A 24581-nucleotide genomic window follows, 5' to 3' on the forward strand; every position below is an offset into this window, starting at 1 on the left:
CGGATTGTCACAAGAGTCTGTTTTTAAGTTTCCTAAGGAGTTTAGGTAGTTTGGGTCTGCTCTCAAGTGTTGGACTGGGTATTTCAAAAACCTTGGGGCCTGATCCCATGTTTCACTCTGTCGAATTTGCAACGCTATTTTATTTAACACACCAGCTGCAAGCCTTTGGTGTGACAAAGGAAAATAGATGAGCAGTACTTTCTGCAAAACAACTCAGGTTATCAAATGAGACAAAAAGCAGAACTGTCTCCAAGAGCATGTGCTGTGTGGTCGAAACTAAGGCGCTAAGGCTATACTGTTTGATTTTGGGCAGGTCGGTAATGAAATAAATGCACTGTTTGTGTCTTTTACGTGGGGGTTTCAACTTATAGGCATATTTGGGAGTGGGACTCCTTTAATATGCAAACTAAATAGATTGCACAAGCTTTTTGATTCACTTGAAGACTGAAGGGCTTTGAGTACTTGTTTGGGGACTTCTATCCTATATGTTGGATCATAAGGCTGCATGCCTGATAACCCGGGGAAAAGGCGAATTCATGCATTTAGTGCTGAGTTGAAGCTTGTAGGAAGTTGTATTAATAAGGCTATTTTGAGTGCCAAGAATTTACTAAGCACATTGGAGATGCTTCCAACTTCACAAAGGAACATTAAAACCACGAAAGAACAAGAAGTGGCAAAGCTAATGGGTATGGGCTTAGCAAGTTGGTGTAATGACTACCATATGTATGGAATTAAAATTTTAAATGAGAAAAAATAACAAATACATTTGATAAAATGTTAATAGTGCTTCCTGGCAGGTAGGTATATTTGAAAATTTAGAACAGGCACAGAAACACTATTCTGCGTTGTTGCTTGCAAGACAAATTGTTAACTTACAGCGGACTTAAACCCACCCATTGCTTAACATTGGTTGGCTTCATCGTCACTCACATTTCCTTGCTTATCTTTGGTCAGTGCTTAGCTCCTTCATTTCCTCTTCGTGCATTTGTCCTTCCCTTGGAACTTGTCCCAATTACTGCTTATATATGTGCATGAATGCATCTGTGCATGCATGCACATACACATGCAAATATCTCGGATTGTTTTTTTACTTTTGTAATAATCATTCAAAGATGGTTGCTTATGCAGGCAGATGTGTATGTGTGCACTCGCCTGGGCAGCCATCTTTAAATGGTCTATAAAAAAAGTCAAAAACAGTCAGAAATGGTCATGCATGCATAGGTGGCAATTTCTGATAGGTTTGAAAGCCCACTCAAAGATGGTTGCTTATTCAAAGATGGGTGATGCTACAAGTGCTCATATATGATTCAAGGCACTGTGAACGGCTGTGAGGAACAGGTAGCAGTGCCTGGGGAAATGCTGGACAACCGCAAAGAAAAAGAAAAGTACAAAATGTCTACACCCCGCCCCCCCTAAAACAAATAACACATTGGCTAACTAGACCATTGCAATAAAGGGGACTATTTTATTTGTGGGGGTCATTGTACTTGGACAGAACGCCATCACTCGAACATAAGAGAACCAATCGCTTACGTATTCACCTTGTTAAAGAATTTTTTTTGTTTTTTAACAAATTTTTATATAGCGTAAACTTGACCCGAAGGTATCGGGTATCAGAACGCTTTACATGTGCACCAGTTGTGTTACATGAGGACTCATTCATTTTTGTTAGGCACGGGGAGATTAAGTGATTTGCCAAGTATCACAGGATGTTGCGCGTCCTTGCTGAGACTCTAAGCCGGTTCCCCAGATTTGACGTCGACCGCCCTAGCTGTTAGGCCAGCTCCGCTCTCTCTTTGCCATTCTCTGTGGTGAGCGAAAGAAAAATGTTCGACGCTACAGCAGACCAATGGATTAGTCCATTGGATTGGAGAGCTGACTGATGGCTCCTGTATAACAGTAGGTGTTAGGTCTTTGATAACGCAAAATCTAAAAATGGCATGGACTTCCACCATGCTGGAGTGTTAAGTGGCTGTATTTGATACTCATACAAGTGCTTCTTAGCGGCCACAAACAAAGTGTAGAACAAAATACCGAGATGTGAAGCAGCTGAAAACAAAGTACTATTCATTTCAAACATACTTGTAGTAATGAATGTCTCTGGTAATGAAAACGTGCACCCGTGTTTCCGTGTATAAATGCCTGCCTATAAACGTAGGTAGCAATCTATTAGTGCAGCAGCGAGGGAAGTGCAGACGAACTCTCTCTCTCTCTCTCTCTCTCACTCACTCACTCACTCACTCACAAATTTCCAGGTACAACCTTTTCACACCAACCTTAACGGGTAATCTGTTCCTGTTTGCTTGCATTATCGGCACTAAGAGATATAGTTTATTGGTAGAGACAATATTTAGCCAAACATCAAATATATCAGTTTCCTTACCGAAAGCTATGCATGTCTGACCCTCTTATCAACGCGGGTGGTACAGAAAAGGTATGCCAAATAATGTGCGGATGTAACCCGAGTCCGAGGTGACAATACAGGACAATACATATGTTGTATATTATGCAATTTTTTATGCGATATGTTTAATTTTGGTTAGTTGGTATGAAAAAGGTGTTTCTTCAAACAGGGTAAGTGTTTGCTGAAAATAGTAAGTGAAATACTGGGTTGTAGCACCAATACTTAATTATGTAGTTCAAGAAAAAATATAATTTGCATTTTTAGAAAACCTATTCTGTCTGTAGATGAGGGATTGTTAAAGTAGTTCTGTTCCATCTGGACCTAACATGAGACTTTGATTGGAACTATAATGCTTAGTTTTTGTCGACCTTTCATGAATAGATTATTGTTAGTAGGATGAACAAGTAGTATGATCTGGGGAAATAGGAAGTTCTTTGATTGTGTTGGTTCCCTTATAATTTTGGATTTTTTGCACTTGCATCATTATCCACGCAATTTGCAGATTTTCACACAAAAAAAGCATTTCAAACTCAAATGTATCAACATTTTACTATTAAATAATGTACTGCATACTTTGCCGTTGTATGCATGATTTGGATGCTGCTGTATAATTTGGCCCTTTCTTGCCCAAAAGCCTAGTGACCCTGACCGTGGTAAAGCTCTGCAGAGTGGTTTGAAGATTATGATGACAATGAAGCTCATACCTTACATGGGCCCATTTCATATGTTCCCTAATTAACTGACCCCGAGCAAAATATGGATGTTTATACCACTGCACTGTGTGCAATAAAAGCACTAAATCGTACGTCTCTATATATGTATATATAATGCCCAGGCAATGAAAATAAAGGTAGCACAATAACACGTTTTTTTACAGCAACTGTACTATGCACACATTCACATATTTTTTACAGCCGTGCAAAGGTCAAATTGAAGTTTATTACCAAAGACTCAGCAAAACTGACACGATAAACACTTTTTAGCACATTACAGATTGCATCGAACAATTTTCTTTAGAGTCCTAGAACTCTCCTAATAGTTGTGAGGTTTGTGTGGTATCTTCATTCCTATGCCATGCATTCTCCCCTTAGTGTTATGTCCCCTGCTGCTCAGCCATAGTGACTGATGTTATTAGAATGCTGGTGTGTGTCAGGCTGAGTGAATGTCAGTTGGAGCGCCTGGGCTGAGCAGCAAGAATGCTGCTCCCAGTGGGACTCCTTACTACCATCTTTACCTGTAACCTGAGTCTCCTCGCTTGTGAATAAACGCTATCCTGTTTCCTCTATACTACTAGCTACCCTGCATCCTTATTGACCACAGTACCTTCAGTGTTATTGTACCATACTGCTCAAATGTAACCCCTTGAATCCTGGTTTCTGTTAATTGCCTTTTTCGTAAACAAGAGCACTAAAAAAAAAATACCCTATAAATGTGCATGAGTATAATCAATGTATTGCCATTGTTAACGGTGGGGAGGGGCACCATGACGTCCGAGGCTTCAAAGCAGGTAATGAATAGAGTGTTAACTTCTGCATGCCTATTTATATTTAAATCCATGGACTCATTCCCTTGAAAGATTTCCTGAAATGTTATCAATAATTGAAGCACACTTTTTAGGTCTGTCAAGCATCTGTGATCAACAGAAGAAGTGCTCCAAGAAGGGCAACTCAGAGATGGTATTTTCTCCACCCGCCTGTAGTTCTTCCTTCCTACAGCAATTGATTGGGCAGAGGTTTTGTGCTTCTACTGAGAAAGAGAGCTTTCATGGCTCCTTGTGTTGCTAGAAAACGTATGACAAATGACATGCACCTGAGCTAGTTATAGTGAAGAATCCAATGGCTGTCTGATTCCATATGTTTTATCGGTTTATTATGAAAAGTTGACAAACACAGTATGACTGACATATTTATTGTGAAAAACGTGTTAAAATGAATGTGTTCTTAAGGGTGGAATATTAATTACTTCTTAAAGCCTATAGACTGGTGTTTTGTTGCATGGATTCTCTCAGATTACCGTTTAAAAAAATACATACAATTTTTATGTTTTATTCAGGACTCCAAATGCAAGCCTGACCAGCATTTGTTGGTAAGGTTGGGACTTCATCCATCGACTGACCAGGTGAACCTGAATAATTGATTTTTGTTGTCATAATATTTAATCATTAAATGTAGCTTTGTACTAAATTAGTTTGGTAATAAAGTGTGTTTTATTTATTGTCTTTAGTGCTATTTTGGTGATGATAAAATTCTTTTTGTACACCTTTTATGAGGGAAGTCTGTCCCTTCAAGCAGAGCAACCAGGGTTAAGCCTAGGTTTTTTCACTGAAATCTGCTCTGAACTAAAACTTTTATCAGTCGCGAACAATTCAGTTTACATAATTGGAGTGTTTGCAAGTGTAAAAAAGTTATTTTGAAAGTGCTAAACCAATTTTACGATCAGTAAAGTTTTACTGCAGTCTCAAAAAATGGGCTTGCAAATGATGCCGAATCGCAATTTGGAAAGGTCGTGTTGTTTGTGTCCCTTCAAAATTATTATTATCCATATGGTTTGCGACCTTAATTCCAGCCTCAAACCATTAATAAGTTATAGACTTGCAAATTGTGTTGGTAGCTCATTAGCATAAGGAAAGGGGCCCGTTTGGACCCCTTCTTCCTCTTACCACTTAGGGTGACAGATGTAGGGGAGTAGGCTCATGCTATCCCTACCACCTCTCGGTGAAGTTGTTCAAAAATGAAGACCTACATTTTATTTTTTTTAAAACATTACCGTTTTCTTTAAGGAAATCGGGTTGCAGCTTTCAAAAAAAAAAAAAGGTTTATAGTTTTTATCGCAGGGATCCTAGTCTGCTGACACTTGCTGGCCAACATCTCTGTGATTGTATCCAATAGTTGCGGGCCGCAAATTGTGGCCTGCCTAATTAATGATAATTAGGCGTGTTGTTCTGGCCAATTGCCATTCAGTGTTTTGCAAACACTTATTAGTTTGTAGGTCGGGTTGCAAAAAAAGATGCAGGTCCCCAAAAGAATCACAAGTTGGGGCCACTTTTTGCAACCAAGTTGTTTAATTTGTTGGTAATGATCCGTTGCTCTCCTCCGTATTTAAGAATCCAGTTTCCTGCAGCAAGGATGATTATTTTCTGTACATTCATCCGCTAAATTACAGTGGGGCTAAGGGCATAGCAATTTCTAGTAGATGTTGAGAATTACACAAGTCTGTATCCCATGTTTTAAAGCTAAAAAGTTGGCATGATGAGAAATAGTGAATCCTTATTTACCATACTCTGTGTACATAACTGTTATACAGAAACTTTACAGTCAGTGTGGGACAAAAGATGACATTTTGTTAGTCTAAAGATATGTGCAAGAAATACAGTATGGACAAGTAAGAGAGCAGAAAACACACCATGCCAGCAATTCTCTTTCAATTGCCTCTGTGCTCGTGTTGTGGATTTTGCGTGTTGCCCCATGATCCGTTCTGCAACTGCCCCTTAGGAGCACCCTGTTACAAGTCTATTAAGAGCCCCATTACAGCAGCTCATTCTTGCTCTAATGGGGTCATCTTAATTGCCCCACATAAAAGCCCAGTAATTGTCTTCATGCTCTAGCATATTTACTGGCCCATTACTTCAGTTAATAACCCAACAAGATGAGCTCACTCATTCCTATGATCCGTTTTTTACACGGCTCCTATGATCACTTAACTGTCTCAACCAGTACATTACCACCACTGCCTCCACTATCCCTTCAGTTCTGAAGCGAGATCATCCCGTTCAATGTCACTGTTGAGTAGGCCAAGTTTCCCTGTTCCTCAGCCTGTTCACCATCACATAATGTCAGGTTCTAAACTGACCTCTGAGATCAGCTCATTAGACTACTCGTGAAGATTGCCTGCAAAAAGTCATCAAATCATGAATTGCATCAACATGGTTAGCTTCCCAACTCCTTTAACGCAAATCATTTATTAAAACTGCTCTCATAAACATGATGTAATGAATGGCCCACTCGTGAGCGACTCATTTGTTGCTTTATGGATCTCTACCTGTATATTGTGATGTATATTTGCTACCAGTTTTGACAAATGATGGAAATTGGGACCAGTCACATCAAGGAATTTAGCTAGGTCGCACTATGTAATCAAGTTGGGGATACAACATTAAAAATGTGATTAAAGCATAGTGATTTGATTTATTTGTTGTATGGAGCACGACGAACATCAAAAGCGACTTCTTGCTGCAAACAAGAGTCTCAGTAAAATCTCTAGAGACTCCTAAAACTGGAGGTTTGTTGATATTAAAGATTGTAGACGAGTTTTTTCAAAGCTTTCTCAGTTGGACACAAGATGCAATAGAATAAAGATGGAGTGGTAACTTTGGTTTAATTGGTGCTTTGTCAAGTCAGATTAAACTCCTATACAAGAAAAAAGTTTTCACTTAACAGATCATAAATGGAAAATTCTTTTTGCCAGTAGAAATATAAAATGGTATTGAGTATTAAGGCATAATAGATGTCTGCCATTTGCACAAGTGAACACACGAACACTATGACTGGGTGCCCCACGAAGCTAGAATATCTTTATTTACATTCCACTGCATCTTGCCACACTCGAAATTAATTGGAATAGCTTCTTGTTTTTTCATGCCACTTGTAGATATAGACTGCTTTTGGATAGTTGTGCATGTTTCTCAATGTTGCTAAACTGCATCCCACTTTTTAGGTATGACCTAGAGATAGGTTAAGAATTCTTACATTCCTCTTCTTTCCCACCAAATAATAATAAATAAAAAAATACATACATATGCCCACAGAGGGGCTTTTGGTCAGCCCTTTTCATTCATTTGTCTGCTGAAGTGTCAGGTCACCTTTAGTTTCTGCCCAACTTAGCATGGGGCAGTCGGTCAGCACACTAGCCATTGGCTGTGAGTGACAGCGTATTGCTTGTGCGCAGGTCAGTATCCACCTAAAAGGTAGTCCACTTCCGAGCTAGGGCTAGAATGCTAGTCTCTGCTTTCATTTTGTTGTTTTAATTTCTTTTTTGTGATGGATCATTCTTTGTATTTTTGGTTTTTTGTAAACTTAAGTACACCATCCTTAAACTGCTACACTTTTCTTTTACTAGTTGCAAAGTTTAATGTTGTAGATTTTTGTTTAATAAATGCGGCCTTGCCTAGGCAAGACCTATTGGCTTTGCCACTGCTTGTTATTTTGCCAGCTACTGCATGATTAATAGATGCTGTGAAACAATTGCTAATACTCTTTTAATTTGAATTTAATTAACCTGCACTTCGTTTATTTCCACCATGTGCATCAATGTACCATATTTAGTGGCAAAATGTTTTGTGTTTATTTAGCACCTTAGCAGACTTTTAAGGGCTGATTGTCTTCGTATTCTCTGAGTTCAATAAATAGAGTGCTGTGTAACAGAGCCTAGAATACTAACCAAATTGACTTCAGTCTACAAAACAGCATGACTACACAATACTGAGTTTATTCGAAACCTTGGCTATGGCCCGTCAATCCGTGACATCAGTGGAGAGAAAAGAGCAAGTGATGGCTCCTTGAGTACAGACACCACGTAGGCCAACCATCTTCAAGAGTCAAAACACATCTAAAAATAGATGTCCATGTGCATCCAACTTGGTGATCCGAGGGATCTGTGTTCACGGAAATGTTTTTCTGTTCGTCGTAGTCATGCATTTGCTAGTTTTCGCTTCAAGTGCCATAAGCCTGGTACAAGTGTGACGCAGGCCCAAGCTGCAGTGTCCATCTCACGCTGGGCAAACAGTCTATAGCCTAATAGACCCCTCTGGCACTGTCACGTGTGTGCTTTCAGAAGGTATTTAACACCCCCCCCCCCCCTTTTTTAAATGGCCATAAGGATTTACTACAAAAAAATGTAAAGCTTCTTATTCCAACAGAAATCACGCCTTTCAGGTAGCATTAATTACCACATGGGTGCCATTTCCCCTTTCTGACCTGTGGTTTTGAGCCCCAGGTATTATACCAGGCAGATAGTGTTATTGACCAGGTCCAAATTTAATTATGCCACCTCAAGGTCTGACTGTCCTTCCTGCAATAAGGTGTTTCAATATACGACTACTTTCGCTGACTAACCTTACTAGTAGGTATGGACTGCATTGAGGGCGTTCGGATTGCTGCCTGGCTCTCAACATTTCAATAAATGTGCTTGTTAGATATCATTGCCTTCTGCCCAGAGTATTATTTTACCCTCCAGTTGTGCACGGGCCAAAGGCCAGGTGGCATGTAGGCCATTAGGTCTCGGTCTACCCAACCCCATACTCAACACTAAACTATTTCAGCTGTTCATGTGTGCTTCATGTTCGTGCCTTACATGTCTACTCAACTTACATGGAAGGGAGGCATCAGTAGAAAAGCTGATGATATTTAAGCCTTCTGATTGGCCGAGTCAATCTCCGCATTCCTTGGATGCGATTCTGGATACAGCTTCGGAACCTTTAACACAATTAACTGAATCTAATGAGAGTATTGCTGCTCTAGACAGCATAACATGTACAGCATTATGGATTAGGAGGATAGACTTGTATATCCAAAGGAATTACTATTTCATAGGTGTTAATTCCAGAGTGTCGAGACTGCACGCAGTTCATTTCTATTGGCCAGTGATTTACAATCAGCCTTGTATACTTCTGGACTAGTGACCTTTCATCTTTCTGAACAGTTTTCACCCCACAGCTTCTTAGTGCTAATTAACAAGTTACTTAACTTTGGTAAAGCTCTTTCTGGTGGGTACTCGACTAACTGCAGATTCCTCACCTTTACAATATCTCCAGGCACTGGACTGAATCTGGAGAATTCTTCCAGAAATCCTTAAATTCTCCCAGTCCTGCTACTGACAAGCCGCTTTATTTTGCAGTCCCTTGAGGCATTATATGGCATTTCTGCCCAGTTCCATCTCCATCAGGAAGGTGAGTCCTACATGTTGTTCAAAAGGGCTATACCCTTTCTCTTCTCACCAACCCACATTCCTCCCACAGCGTAGCGACTCAGAGCAGCACTCTGCAATCCTTTTGCAGAAGTCAGCATTTTGTTGTTCAAGGGTGCCATAGAGAGGAACCAGGCTCGGAGAAAGGGCAAGGATGGTATTTGCGGTATATCCTCATTCTGGAGGAGGGTGTGGGCCTCAGGCCTACTTTTCTAACCTCCTCCCACTGATCACAGATTCAAAATGCTCACTCTGGCTTTGATCCTGTCCCCTTTGGATCCAGGTGATGGTAAGGCGTCCTTAGGCTTGCAGGGCAACCCATTTCCATATGCCCATCCTGCAGTCCTACATAAGTTTTCTGAGGTTCAAGTGAGGCCAGGAACAGTTTTGGTTTACTGTGCTCCCATTCAGCCCTGCCTCTGCCCCTCAGGTGTTCAAGAAAGTGTTGAAGTGTTATTAATGGTTACTGCATATATTCCGAGGTCTTCCGTATGTTTATTCCCATACCTTAAAGACTTTTTGCTAAAGGCAGGCTCGCTGCTGTTAGTCATAGACCACCTCCTAACGATGACCGATGTCCTGACATCGGCGGCATTTACCATCGATGAGTAGAAGTCCTGGCATAGCCCCACACAGATTATTCCATTTATAGTAGCATTTCTGAACACGGTGATGGTCAAAGCTTTTCCTCCGCTGCTTGAGTCCAGTATTTAGGATATGATTCGGATGTGTCTGGAACAGGCTTGAGTTTTGGTGTGGATTACACTGACACTTCTTGGCCTACTGGTCTTGAGTATCCGGCTCATGCTGAATGCTAGGTGACGCATGCAGATCTTGCATTGGACCTTCAGATCTCAGTCGGCCTAGAATCAGGACTTCCTCTCTGACTCCTTTCAGATCCTCAAGGTGCCGGCGCCGATCTGCAGTGGTGGCTGGTAGATGCCATTTTGACCTATGGCAGCTCCCACCCAGAGTTCTTGGTGATGGCAGACGCATCACTGCTGGGTTGAGGGGTCAACTGGGAGAGGTGGAGACCAGATGCCTCTGGTTTCCAGTGGAGAGCCAACTGTCTTGTGGAGCTTTGGGTAATTTGTCTGGCCCTTCCTACCAAATCCATTATAGGGAGGCAGGTGCAGTTCCTCACGGACAACACAATGGCCATGTGATACTGCAACAAGCAGAACAAAGTGGGTCCTGTATCCTATGGCAGGAGGCCATGTGCCGCTGGGCCATCAAATGGTCTTCCTTATTGCCAACCCCCTAGCAGGATCCCTGAAAGTCAGAGTGGATTATCTGAGCAGGCTTTGTCTGGCAGATCATGAGTGGTGTCTGCATCCTGAGGTGGGGAAGTGAGTCTTTGAGCAGTGGAGCATTCTCTGCCTTGTAGCTGTTTGCCACCATTGAATGCACAGTGTCAACAATTCTGGTATTGGAGTTACCTCCATGATGCTCTTTAGGAGCTGCATTCTAGATGGAATGGAAGGATGGCCTCCTTTACACTTTTCCACCCCTCTCTCTCCTGGGTTCTGAGAAAGATCAATACAGATCAGGACCAAGACATTCTCTTTGCCTGTACGGGGCCAAGACAAAGTGTCACCCAGAGCTCCTGAGCCTCAGTATTTGTCTTCGGATCAGGTTTCTACTTCAGGAGTACCTGCTCTCTCAGTAGTAGGGCAGGGTCCTGCAACAGTCTCCACAGCCTACACCCCCAAGCGTAAATGTGTGTGATTTGCTAACCATAGTGGTTGATGTCATCGTAGAGGCCAGGCACCCTTCCTCAAAGTTGAATTATGCTGGAAGCTGGAAAAATGTGGTGTTAGGTGTGGTTCTCAAAACACTGACACCTTTCAAGCCAACCTTTACAATGTTCTTTGGTTTGTTCGTTCATTAGCCCAATAAGGTCTTGCAGTAGGCACAATGAAGGATTATTCATTGTCCCTTTGATATTTCTGTGGGGCCTGACCAACCATCTTTAAGTTGCCGGTAGTGATGCGTTTTATAAAATGTTTGACACGTGTGTTTCACCCTCAAACCGTTTGTGTTGCCTCAATAGGACGTAAATTTTCTCTTGACGTTTCACTTTGAAGCCCTTTGTGGATATGTACAGCTGTAACTTATGACTCTTCACGCTGAAAACTGTCTTCCTCATTCAGGTTATGTCAGCACGTCCCATTAGTCAATTTCTGATGCGCTCGGTGCAACCACCTGACACCTCCTCCTTTCCTGACAATCTGGTATTGAGGACCACGGCGACCTTCCAAGCAAAGCTGGTGACTCCCTTGACATTGGCCAATCAATTACTCTGCCAGCATTGTTTGCCCTGCCTCACTCCTTGAAGGAAGTGGAAAGGTTCCATCAACTTGACCATAAAAGAACTCTGAGCTTTTACATCAGTATGATGCCTATGGTATGAGGGGTACCTGTTCTAGACATCTGCCAGGTTTCTATGTGGGTTTGGTGCATATGTTGAGGAAATGACTGCCTTGACAGGCCGGTACCGTGGAGAGGCCACTTCACCCTCACCCTCTCTGTTCTATGGGGACATTTTGCTCTACTTTTCAGTCCCTCCTCCTTTTGGACATTCTGCTATTGTATCTATCCTAACAATTGCAATGATCTGGATTCTGTGGTTAGTAGTATCGATCATAAGAACACGTTTTTGCTGGATACTCTTCCTAGCTCTTCTTTACGTTGGAAATAGATTCCAAGTTAGGACTCTGTCTCAGACAGTTTCTTTTGCACTCAATGTCTGAGGGTGTGGAAGCAAAAAAATGTAAGAAATTGACACAGGCATTCATGGGTGGGGCTTAAATGTGGCTCTGCTCTGTCACTTGTGGGGTGGCATGGCGCCCCCATGGAGCCATACAGCGCATCTACATGTAGGAGCATTGCTGGAAGAATTCTCTGTATCCAGTCTGGCACCTGGGCATATTTTTTGGGGGGGGAAACAAATGTTATTGATTTGATAGAGATCAATACAGGATTCCCGCACAATGATGGACATATGAATGATAACATTTAGATGAAGGAGAGAAGTTACAGTCCACGTATTATCCAGTATCGTAGGATTACACACAATAAACAAAAACAACATCAACAACCGCATCAAACCAATTCCGAATCTGCGCTTGGTCACTTGCCCATATCTCGTGATTACATGCATCACCGTTGCTGGTGAAGCGAGACTGTGTAGACCGTCAATTTTAACAGGTTGTTCCCACTTCAGGCAGTAATTGATGATCTTCTACGGTGTGCATCTCTGGGCATATTTTTTAACTTGAGGAATTTGCAGTTAGAAGTATCCATCAGAAGCTAATTGTATTGAGGCCTCGTAAGGAAGCATCCTCTTTATATTGTGGAATAAATCACTAACTTCTTCCTGTGTCCTTCAGGAGTGTTCACGGTTGCTGATCAATATTTAGAGCCTGCATTTCGGGGCTTGAGATTTACATCTAGTGCCTTTTCAATATTCAGTGCTGAAACAGGTGAGGCCACTAAGAAACTCCTAAATAGTAACAAACATGAGCCTTGGATTGTGTCGCCGGAACGAATGCGGTCACTTTACACAACAAACAAACTCACCATAGCCCAATTTATTTTAAAGGTGAACCTTACGCTCTGGAATTGAGAAAAATAATCACCAAAAAGATAAAAATATCAACAGCAGCTACAAGAGAATGATAATGACCTTTTCTTGTAGCAGCGTTAAGTGGAATCTGATCGCTCCTAGTTATTAGTTTATATTTCAAATGTGAAAAGGGCACATATCCAGCTCGTTCTCTCCTTTGGTTTTTATCTCAAGGCGGTCTACAACACGGTTCACGATGTCCCATTACATAGACGGGGAAATCAAACTCCAGAAGTTCCTTAACTATAGAATGATTTAATTTGTTGTCAGTTTGTTGTGTTGGAATGCAAATTGCACAAGCTGAACAATTATAACGATGCCCTTATGGTTTGAAGAAATTGACACACAAGTCTGATTGCATAACAGGCCCGGCTCCTCCACTAAGGCGGAAGAGCATTGCCCCACTGCCTTTCACCATTGCAGTAAAGGAAAAATAAAATGACGATAATGCAAGGTTATTATCATTTAATTTTTCAGTGCTGAGGCAGTTTTGCGGGGTGGGTCTAGGCTGTGCAGCACATAGGGAGGGGTGGTGGCACTCTTTAAGTGCCCATGACTGTTTGGTCAGCCGATTTGGGCCGACCGAACAGTCATGTGCATTTTGCATGGTCTCCACCCAGGCTGTTTTACAGCCTGGGTGGAGAGCAGGCCCAGGCTTCCATTCCCTGACTGAGCGCTGAGCCACGGCGCTCAGACCAATCACAACGCTGCATTGTAGCGTTGTGATGGCTTAGGGAGCCTGGGTGCTTCCTGTTAACCGAGAAGCCAAGAAGAGGACAGAGGTGTCCGGCCTGCAGGTAATTGATCTACACCCTCCCTCCCCGCTTGACTCCCGATGCAGGCTATTTGTCCATACATGATTTCATGTCTCTCCTTTCTGTCTTTTCTTACTGCTTTATTTTGTATTTATTGTTTTATAAGTTTAATAGTATACAGCATATAACATTGCATATTCAACAGCAGTAACTGAACTAGTCTCATCAATATAACAAATGCAGCTCTCTTCTACATATTCAGCTTACTCTATATAGATGTCACTGTTTTCATTTACAATCAATTCGTCTGACAGTCGCATACTGTCTATTCTATAATCCAACATATAACCCCAGCTTATGTTACTTATATCAAGTGGAATTGCAAGTACAGCTTCTACGTCCGCTCAGGCGATGTACAGATAGACAATGTTACGCCTCCTCCACTATTTGTACCAGTAGTGCACAATCCCAGCCTGGCAAGGCGATCTATCTGCCGTCCTGAGAGTTATCTAAACCAGAGTGAGGGGTGCCATTCTCAATTGGGAATGCTTGCCGGTATGTTTTCAGACGTTGACAGATATTTTTGTGCCTGGAGGCAGGGGGTTGGAGTGAGGCATATATGTCGCTGGAGATATCGCAATCGATCAGGTCTCGTATCCATTGTTTGGTTGTGGGGCATAAGAGCGCTCCCCAGTGGAGGGACACCTGGCACTTTGCCAGCAGTAACGCAATAGCTGTGTATCGTCGGGCTCCCTTTGGTAATGGGAGGACGTAGTCCAGTAGGGCAACTAATGGATAAGGTTCAATAGTTGTCTTTATCATCAAAGATAAAATACGGAACACCTCCTCCCAGTATATTTCAGTATGGGCGCACAATTCCAGGCTAAATGCGTACAGTCTGCGTGTTCTGCAGCACATCTAATGCAATTGTGGGGTTAGGAGGGGTCTAGTTTAAATGAAAGCTGTGTGGTGTAATATGGGCAGTGTAAATATCAGTGGCGGCTCGAATAGGGCGTGCTGCGGGGCGGTGGGGAGGGGGAGGGGGAGGGGCAGGGTGTGGGGACGTACTATACTTTCCTCTGTTCCGTCGCATGTCCGAGTTTACTACACCCTGCCCCTCCCCCACCACGCCCTATGCGAGCCGCCACTGCTAAATATTTAAAATGTTTTTGTTTTTGCGATGATTGTTGGAGACTAATTTGGTTTGTTCACTGCAGGAGTGCCATTATTGGACAGGGGGACACCCAGGTAGTCTTCCCAGGCCGCCCTTGATCAGTGATGGGTTTCTTGCTAACGGCTGCATGGTAAAGTCTGGATGCTAGATGTGTGTTGTCAGGATTTGTGATGACCTGTGTCAGCAAGGAAAAGTCAGGAGGTTCAAGGGGGCCGTGGGGAATCGGCGAGCGTACTGCACTATGGAGTCTATTTAAGATGAATCTGTCCATCTGTGTTGCACTGCTGCACTCATGAAGTGATGTCACTGATTGCAGGGTACTCTCTTCAAACAAGTCTCCAAGTACCTGTATATGACATGAGTGGACTGTTTTTTGAGTTAGTGCTTCCTTTGTAACAGGCAACCATGGATTGTTTACAATTGGGATGTGTGGGGAATAGAGATGTTCAGCCCCTAGATATCTTTGCAGCTTTTTCCATGCCCAACATGTAGTTGCAAGTGTCTGAATTTCTGATATGTTTCAGGGTAGCCCTTGTGGCAGAAGCGTATCTTACAGGTAGGGGTGAATATGTGAGCTATCTTTATCCACTTTTAACTGGAGTTTCAGCCGTTAGTTCGTGGCAGGAAGTGTGTTGAAGTTAGAGGGCAGTATCTTCATACAAGCGTCTGAAGGCTCTTGGATAGGAGGTACATTCTTTATTTTATGTTAGGGCCTTAGGTTACAGCATCAGCAAGTAGTACCTTTCAGGGCTCCCTCCTGTCTCCCTCTGTCCCTATCTTCTACCTAACACTGCAGACCACACACTAACATTCTGTTACATCATTCACACTCAGCATTCCAGACACCCGCTCAAACATAGAGGGAATGGGGACACACAGTATACTACAAACCTGCTTTCTTACAAACAATAAAAAACAACAGCCATTTCCAATCATTCCCAGTCGGTCAATCTTCAATAAAAGTAGCTGGCACATTCATCCAACAACCTGTTAAACTGTAAAATGCTGATGTAGACACAGAGACAACAAGCAACAGTCACATAAATTCTGCAACAGGTCAAGATATAAGACTTCCCACACCTCATGTCAAACAAAGCAAGTAGACAACAACTAGGGGAGCATCACATAGGTTAGTGTATCACCAGAGAAGAATGTTAAACCACCGTCCTTAAGGAGGATCAGGTACTACCTGGTCTTATAATATTTTCTCTTGGGACTATCCTGAAGTTCATCACATGACCGTTTTTTATTATTTCACTTTATTCTGGGCAACGTGTTTGGCGTCTTCCAATATGTTTTCTTGACATATTCGGTCCGGGTATAAACTATAACTCCATGTGGTATGCATTTGTGTATATTTGCTGTGCATCTATAACAGGAAGTGTGTGTACACAGATGCGGTGGGAATGTTCTAACTTGTAATAATCTAACTCACTCTCGTTGCTTGTTTTAATCAATCAGCAATGGACGGCAAAAGAACATACCCCTGCAATTATTTTTAAAATTCTCTCCTAGCACAAAATTATGTTCCCATAATTTACAAACTATTATTTGAAATTCAAAAAGAAATCTATATATTGTTGAGCGTCCATAAAAATATGACTGAGAACTACATCTTCCCAATCATGCTAAGTGAGAGGAAGGTTATTAGACACCCTCCTGTTCTTAATTTGTAATAAAATGAGTACCCTCGCCAGGAGCCCATTGAAACTTGCACAAGCCATTGTCCCTGACAGCGCTGTCAATGACAGTACCAACACAACTACCAACCATCACACTCTACAAGTGAGACAATTAAGACTATTCCAGACGCCCAAAGCTATAACGGTGGCTTGGACGGCAGGCCTTAGTAATTTTTCAATGTATATTTAATTAATAAACAACTGTTGTTGGGCTCATTTCCAAATTAGACAAACAGCGTCCCGTGTGTCAGACATATCATAAGTGCCAGGCTGACCGGAATACACCGGTTCAAATTAAGTGCTGCCTAACACTCACTGATCCCTTCCTGTTAAGTAAGGTTGCCAGTGTATGTAATCAACGTCGAACCTAATCATACATAATCGGAAAATGTGCCTGCTTCACTATTCACTGGATGACTGTAGTCCGGTTTCTACTCCCATTATAGACTTAAGCGAGACTCATCTGAGGTGGTTGCATCTTGATCAACTGCCGCACTTCACTCTATGCGAGGCCGGAACTTATTTTATTCATGAGAGTTCTATAAGTTTGGAACCATGTTGTCCTACTGTCTACTTCTGATTATTCAACCTAATTGTTTTACTGAACAATGATGACCCATCAAGGCTGACCTTCTACGTACAGATGATACCAAGTATTTCTGTTCCAGTCCACGCGGTTCCTGGCTGTTTCCCGGACATTACCAGCACTATGATTGGTTTGGAGATAGAAGGTTCCCCCCATTTAATGAAACCATATATGTAGTGGTTGAGTATATTTTTAATAACCTTTGCTGAAGTTAGAGGGCAAGGCCTTCATGCAAGAGTCTGGAGCTAATCTTATAGGAGTTAAGTTCTTTATTTGATGTTATTCCCTTTCGTTACAGCAACAGCCGGTAGATCATGTGAGGGTGCCATCCTCCCTCCAACCCCTCTCTCCTAGCTTCCACTTCACACACCAGCATTCTCTCTTATCATTCACTCTCATCAGTCCAAACACCGGCTCAGATATACAGGGAATGTGGTCACACAGGATACTACCCACACCCCTTAATTTTGTGTTGGAGTCTGGTCACTGGAGTTTTGAGTTAATATGATGTGCGGTTAAACTTTCCATTTTTGCTTTGCTTGTAACTTGAATTTGTAGACGTAGGATTGACCGTGAAACTCTGTCGAAGAAAGCTAGTGGGTTCCCTGCCCTAGCTGTCTTGTGATTGAGCATGCATGACTACATGCTTTGCATTTATAGATGTTGCATTGTGTTATTGTGAGTGTGTAGCATGTCCAAGGAGGTCACAAGACTTGTAAGTCTTGGACCACAGTGTTCAGTCACGGGGTCATACCTTGGCAATAGATAACATCTTGGTGACCATTTCTATTCTCATTCCTGCATGTTTCACCATGACTTTAATCTGCTGTCCTCTGGATCTGTGAGCAGTTTAATTGCCTTTCACACTGCAGAATCTAGGTAGTGTCCCCCATTATCCATTGTGTAGGTTTTGGTGTCTACTCGCAGTCTCCAATAGGACAGTACCCCCAACAAGGGGTAAGAATTTTTTTTTTCCTGTTGGGAAGAGAACCACTGAGTGAATGCACTATTTCTGTGACTTGCTTACAATTTTTCGCATCAAAATGATTAGTTTGCGATTCCTAGATCCTCCTGTCGGGATTTCACCATTCTGAATTGCTTTAGAGAAGCCAGTCAGAATGACCTAACTACAGAATTCTGTTCTGTTCCCGTTGGGTAAAGGCAGCCAGTCAAAAATACTAAAGTAGTTGTTGAAGGAAACCTAAAATAGTGGCTTAGATGCTTCAGCAGCCCTGGGAGCAGCCTCCAGCTTCCATGACACAAACTGTTTTTGCGTGTTCGGATACAGAAACCACCATTTATTTGTACGCCAGATTTTGCTTTTTTTCTTTTTTTTGCTGAATTTCACTTTTCATGTGAGCTCGCCCATCTCCACCTCTTGCAATCAGGAGTACTTATGACCAGATTCTTGGCTCATTTGTAAGTTTCACTTACTCTATTGGTTTTAAAAAGGGAATGTTTTTAATATCCTGATCAATGCTCCCTTTTTGGCACACGCGTCAACAGTCCTCATGCTATCAGAGGACACCATGTACCTGATTCTCCGTAAGCCGTTAAGAGTAGCTCTGAATTAGTGTCATCAAGATGAGCAAAATCCTGAGATGTATGCTTTCCGGCAGGGCTAGAACGCCACCTGCAGAAGATATGTTCAGTAGCCATCACAAGCAAACGTTACTGCACTGGGTGTTGTCCTTACTGTCAAAGTTGCTCTGTCGCTTTGGGCCTATCCTTGTTACACCCATAAGCACCTTCGGGGTACTTTGTATAGATGCATCTGGTAGACTTGATTCCAAACATTAATACCAGTGTAGAGAGGCTGTGTGCCTTGAAACAGAAACACGTGGGGATTGAGTGGAGTGTACAAGAACCAAGATTTCAAGTGAAGCCCTGTGGGGCAGAATCAGACAAGTGATCTGGGAGTGCATAACTTGGCAGGGGGATCTCCTAGGCCAGGGTTTTCAAAAGTCGGTCCTGGAGGGGCGGATCCATTCCAGATTTTTAGCATATCCTCATTTAGATAAATGTAGTTATCTTAATAACCTTGCCAGGGCTTTAAGTGGGATGAAAAAACTGCGGGGTCTCTCAAAGGGGTGTGTCCATTGTAATTAAGGGCTTTGCTTAAAACATGTAAGTGAAAAATCTGTGCTTGGCATAGTGTGCCGCCCGATTGGTATTTTGCTGCCTCTATTATTGCATCCAGCTATATAATACAAGTAATATTTCACCTACAACAAGCCAAACCTATTGGCTTTGTCAATGGTTGTTAGTTGCATAAGCAACAACTATGACTTTGTTGAATATATCATAACAATCCTTAGTTCTGAAATGCTGAGACTCAGAAAGAATTGTAACGAGCCTTTTTGAAGTTACATCACAGGCAGTGAAGGGTGGCACTGCTGCAGAGTTAAGATTCGGGTTTTACACCGCGAGGCTGAGGGCAAAAATGGGGGGCCCGACAGGGACCCGTCTCGACACCTGCTTTTTAGAACTGCTGGTCCTCAGGACCAGCGGGACCCGGCCCACTTAAAGCCCTGAGTCTGGCATTGATCCGGCCCTCCAGGACCGACTTTGGAGACCCCTATCCCAGACTGCAAGAGGTGGGGGTTCCACCATGCGCTTTGCTGGCGGGTCCAGACAGAAAGCAAGTTTCCAGTGTTGTGTGCCCATCCTGTCTTGCTTTGCAGATTATCGCCTTCGCCAGACTCCCTCCTCTTCCGCCGCCCCGCACCTGGTCTCGGCGATCCGACTCGGGCTAACACTACAATTCGTTCCCCCTCTCGGCGCTGGCGACGGATGCTCGCATGCCTCCAGAAGTCGATTAATCCTTGGCTTCACGAAGCGTGGCGAGACTCATTTGAGAGGTTAGAGAAGTTGTGCATTGCCAGCCAACATCACCGTTTAAAAAGTATGAGAAAGCGCCCCTTCCAGCCTTTCTAAACGCGGCCATGAAATAATGTTATGTCATGCGCTGGCTGCGATCTGTCATATCCGATCTGCACCTCGGCAGAGCTGTCATGGCGCATCAGCGCACCTGCCAGACATGAAGCATGCGTGACCTTCGGCGCCTGCCCCAGCACAGCGCCCAGTGTGGGCAGTGACTGGGCCGGCCTCTAGCGCACAGATCCACGCTCCTCGCTTCAGCACAGGCCTGTCTCGTGCTGGGTGTGCAGATACCGTATGCCACGTGAAGCCTGCAGTTAGGGGTGATGTCTGTGGACCCCCTGCCCTGCCCCGGCACAGCGCCCAGTGTGGGGAGTGACTGGGCCGGCCTCTAGCGCACGGATCACGAACCTCGCTTAAGCACAGGCCTGTCTCGTGCTGGGTGTGCAGAGAGGGCAGATACCGTCTGCCACGTGAAGCCTTCAGTCGGGGTGATGTCTGTGGACCCCCTGCCCTGCCCCAGCACAGCGCCCAGTGTGGGGAGTGACTGGGCCGGCCTCTAGCGCACAGATCCACGCTCCTCGCTTAAGCACAGGCCTGTCTCGTGCTGGGTGTGCAGAGAGGGCAGATACCGTCTGCCACGTGAAGCCTGCAGTCGGGGTGATGTCTGTGGACCCCCTGCCCTGCCCCAGCACAGCGCCCAGTGTGGGGAGTGACTGGGCCGGCCTCTAGCGCACGGATCACGAACCTCGCTTAAGCACAGGCCTGTCTCGTGCTGGGTGTGCAGAGAGGGCAGATACCGTCTGCCACGTGAAGCCTGCAGTCGGGGTGATGTCTGTGGACACCCTGCCCTGCCCCAGCACAGCGCCCAGTGTGGGGAGTGACTGGGCCGGCCTCTAGCGCACAGATCCACGCTCCTCGCTTCAGCACAGGCCTGTCTCGTGCTGGGTGTGCAGATACCGTATGCCACGTGAAGCCTGCAGTTAGGGGTGATGTCTGTGGACCCCCTGCCCTGCCCCGGCACAGCGCCCAGTGTGGGGAGTGACTGGGCCGGCCTCTAGCGCACGGATCACGAACCTCGCTTCAGCACATGCCTGTCTCGTGCTGGGTGTGCAGAGAGGGCAGATACCGTCTGCCACGTGAAGCCTTCAGTCGGGGTGATGTCTGTGGACCCCCTGCCCTGCCCCAGCACAGCGCCCAGTGTGGGGAGTGACTGGGCCGGCCTCTAGCGCACAGATCCACGCTCCTCGCTTCAGCACAGGCCTGTCTCGTGCTGGGTGTGCAGATACCGTATGCCACGTGAAGCCTGCAGTTAGGGGTGATGTCTGTGGACCCCCTGCCCTGCCCCGGCACAGAGCCCAGTGTGGGAAGTGACTGGGCCGGCCTCTAGCGCACAGATCCACGCTCTTCGCTTCAGCACAGGCCAGTCTCGTGCTGGGTGTGCAGGGAGGGCAGATACCGTCTGCCAAGTGAAGCCTGTGGAACTGGCTTTTCAGACCTGTTCCAGGTGTGTAACTCCAGCGCCTTAAAAACCGCGCTCAAACATGCGTCGCTTTTAGTCTCCCTGGCTCATAAGCGCATGTAGACTTTGTGATGCCCCAAGGGTTTAGCAGCCACGTAAGATGTATAGGACATTTCATTTATATTGCGTGCACTTCAGGGTCCAAGACACTGGATGTTAAAAGGAGAAGCAACACTTTCGGGGTTCTTCTTAGTGGTGTGCCATATGGAAACACCTACAGTTTTGAAACCATGTCTGTAATAACCTGGGCGTAGTAGCGCTACTCGTAGCTACGCGAAGTGCACTTCGCGAGATACACGTAGCACTACGCGAAGTGCGTAGTATGCTGTTCGCGATGATTGCACAGTGCCGGATGCTTGTCCGCACTGTGCAATCATTGCAAACGGCATCTTGCACAGTGCAAGCGGTCGTTTTCTGCAGCTCGAGTAGATTTTTACTCGAGCGGCAGCTTTCTCAACGCGGACTGGTAGTTTCTCATTGCGAGCAGTCGCGAGCATGCGCGACCACTCGCAATGAGAAACCTGACCTCCCCACGTGAGAATCTCGCCGGGAGGTTTATTTTCCACACTCGCGATCGGCAACTTGATGTTGCTGATGGCGAACGAGGAAAAAGTCTCACTGGGATGTCATTTTGCTCGCTTGCGGTCTCCAACTTGACGTTGAGGGCCGCGAGCGAGCAAAAAAATGCCAACTACGCTATGCTATGCGATTTTGCACTGTGCTACGTGCTATTCGCGTAGCGCAAAGTAGAACAAACTACGCAAACTTCGCAAGCATAGTGTAGTTTTCCGGCCAGGGTTAGTCTGTAACGTAAACAAGGCAGAAGTCCTAACAAGCATTTACAATGCAATAGGTCTCGCAACTTCGAGTTTTAGAGCAATTGGTATTGTCATTGCCTTTGGTATCCACAGTGTGCTGCACATTTAACTGTTTTTCAGACATCCTGAACAAATGCAGGCGTTCAAAATAGGATTATTTAAAATATGTGGAGCTACGGAACGGGACGGATGGAGCTGGTGTGCTTCTGAAAACGAAAAATATGAAAGGAAGGAATGTATTGAATGCAAAAAACTTTACTGAAATGTATGAATTAGATAATCAACTACCACCTTATGCGACTGAACTGCAATGTCTTGTAAAACACAATTCCCCCCCCTACACACACACACACAGTATCCACGAGTAAGCTCCAACCTCAACCCCTGAGACCACAAGCCAGGACAGGTAAGAGATAGAGAAATGAAATTCTACAGCACTATGGGAAATCACGCAATCACGCATGCAGTACGAGAAGTGCACATATGGGTGTAAAGGCCAACCGATATTATTGTAAGCACAGTATAAGAAGCATACATGCAAGAAAATAGGAAGGACCGCATAAACACCAGAAATGCTGCTGCGGATAATATTTCCTGTGACCACGTGCCCTCCTCTGTTCAGCCCCCTGTCCCCATGCCAGAGTTCTACCCGTCAGCATACTCATCACTCAGCTGCCTCTTTAACCATCCTAAATGCCTTTGACACACAGTGATGCCCACGCCGACATTTGCTGAAACGTGTTGAAATCCCAGCTTCACAACCCACGTACCCAATGCTCCTTGCTCAAAAATAGCGTATATTTAATTTTTACAACACCGAAATCGATCAGCCCCAGCAACAGATGCAGGATGGGGACAGGCAAAATATTTGCACGCTTCCCCTTATTGTTTTAAAACTGTTTTATCTTCGGTTGAAAAAACATTAATTTCTTGTTCAACTGGGTCAGTGAAAAACCAAAGATGACCTACAATAAACAGAACAATAATCAGACCGGCACATTACTTTATCCACGTGTCTTGGAAACTGCTTGTTTAATAAAGCTGTTCCAAATATCAGGTTTGTTTCCGAGACTGGAAAACTGCTTATAATATCATCTTTATGGGGCACTTTGTACAGTACTTTTACTGGTTGGTTCTAAGTGCTATAAAAAATGGTATATTTCTAAAACTTAAATTAATGGCACTCAATTTGCCGCCCTCGAAAGGATGAAAGCGCGAGTTGGCTTTACTCGTGACCTGCAGATCACGGTAGTTGTGAGCACTGAGCGTTTAACGCCTGTAGACCTCTTGCATGTGATAGGGTCTGGAGTTAAGATCTGTTCCAAACTCTCCTGTTGACAGTTTCACTGGTTATTTACATGTTATGTTATGTTAAAAGATATTTATTCAGCGCACTTTCACCAGACGGTTTCTTGGCGCTAAGCAGAGTCAGACAGTTGAAAAGAAGAAAGAATAGAGAAGAAAAAAAATTGTTTTAATTATGAGCTTGAATGAACAGCCAGGTTTTAAGAGCGGAACTGAACGTAAGAGGAGGATGAGCGAAGATCAGAAGGAAGAGTGTTCCAAAATTGAGGCGCCAGAAATGAAAAACAGAGGCCACCATGTTTCTTGCGCTTAAAGTAACGGGGCGTCAAAAGGTTCATGTTTGAAGAGCGTAGTACACGAGAAGGGGTGTAGCGTGACAGTCTAGACCTAATAAAAGACGGACCAAGATCCCAAAGGGCTTTAAAAATGGTGCATCCTAATTTGAAAAGGCAATGTTGAAAGACGGGGAGCCAATGAAGATCCTTCAAAATGGGTTTCACATGGTGAAATTTAGGCTGGCTATATACAAGACGCGCAGCTTGGTTCTGTACCAATTGAAGTTGGTGTAGTTGATAAGAGGGAATGCCAGCGTAGAGGGAGTTGGCAAAGTCAATATGCGACATCACCAAGGCAAGGACGGCCTGAGTCCGAGTCTCAAGAGTCAGAAATCTGGAAATTTTGCGAATTCTTCGAAGATGGAAAAAAGAAACAGATACCACCGCTTTAATCTGTGCTTTCATCGAAAGATCGCTGCTGATTACAATTCCCAGACTCTTGACTGATTTAGCTGGAGATGGAGGACGACCCAGGGCGTCAGGCCAGAAATTGGAGTTCCAGGGGTTTCCATGGCCCCCTGTGAGGATCAGC

The 24581-nt window shown here is 44.2% G+C and overlaps 1 protein-coding gene across 2 annotated transcripts in view; it reads left to right on the plus strand.

Annotated features, from left to right (window-relative positions):
- The window catches only part of TSNARE1 (t-SNARE domain containing 1), a 1167042-nt gene that overhangs the window by 301042 nt on the left and 841419 nt on the right, over positions 1-24581 (plus strand). For both annotated transcript variants that reach the window (XM_085604814.1, XM_085604815.1), the window contains exon 4: positions 4457-4522. The gene's annotated coding sequence lies outside the window, so the exon portion shown is untranslated. The remainder of the gene's footprint in view (positions 1-4456; positions 4523-24581) is intronic.

Source organism: Triturus cristatus, chromosome 5_1 (assembly GCF_964204655.1).
Source record: "Triturus cristatus chromosome 5_1, aTriCri1.1, whole genome shotgun sequence".
NCBI lineage: Eukaryota > Metazoa > Chordata > Amphibia > Caudata > Salamandridae > Triturus > Triturus cristatus.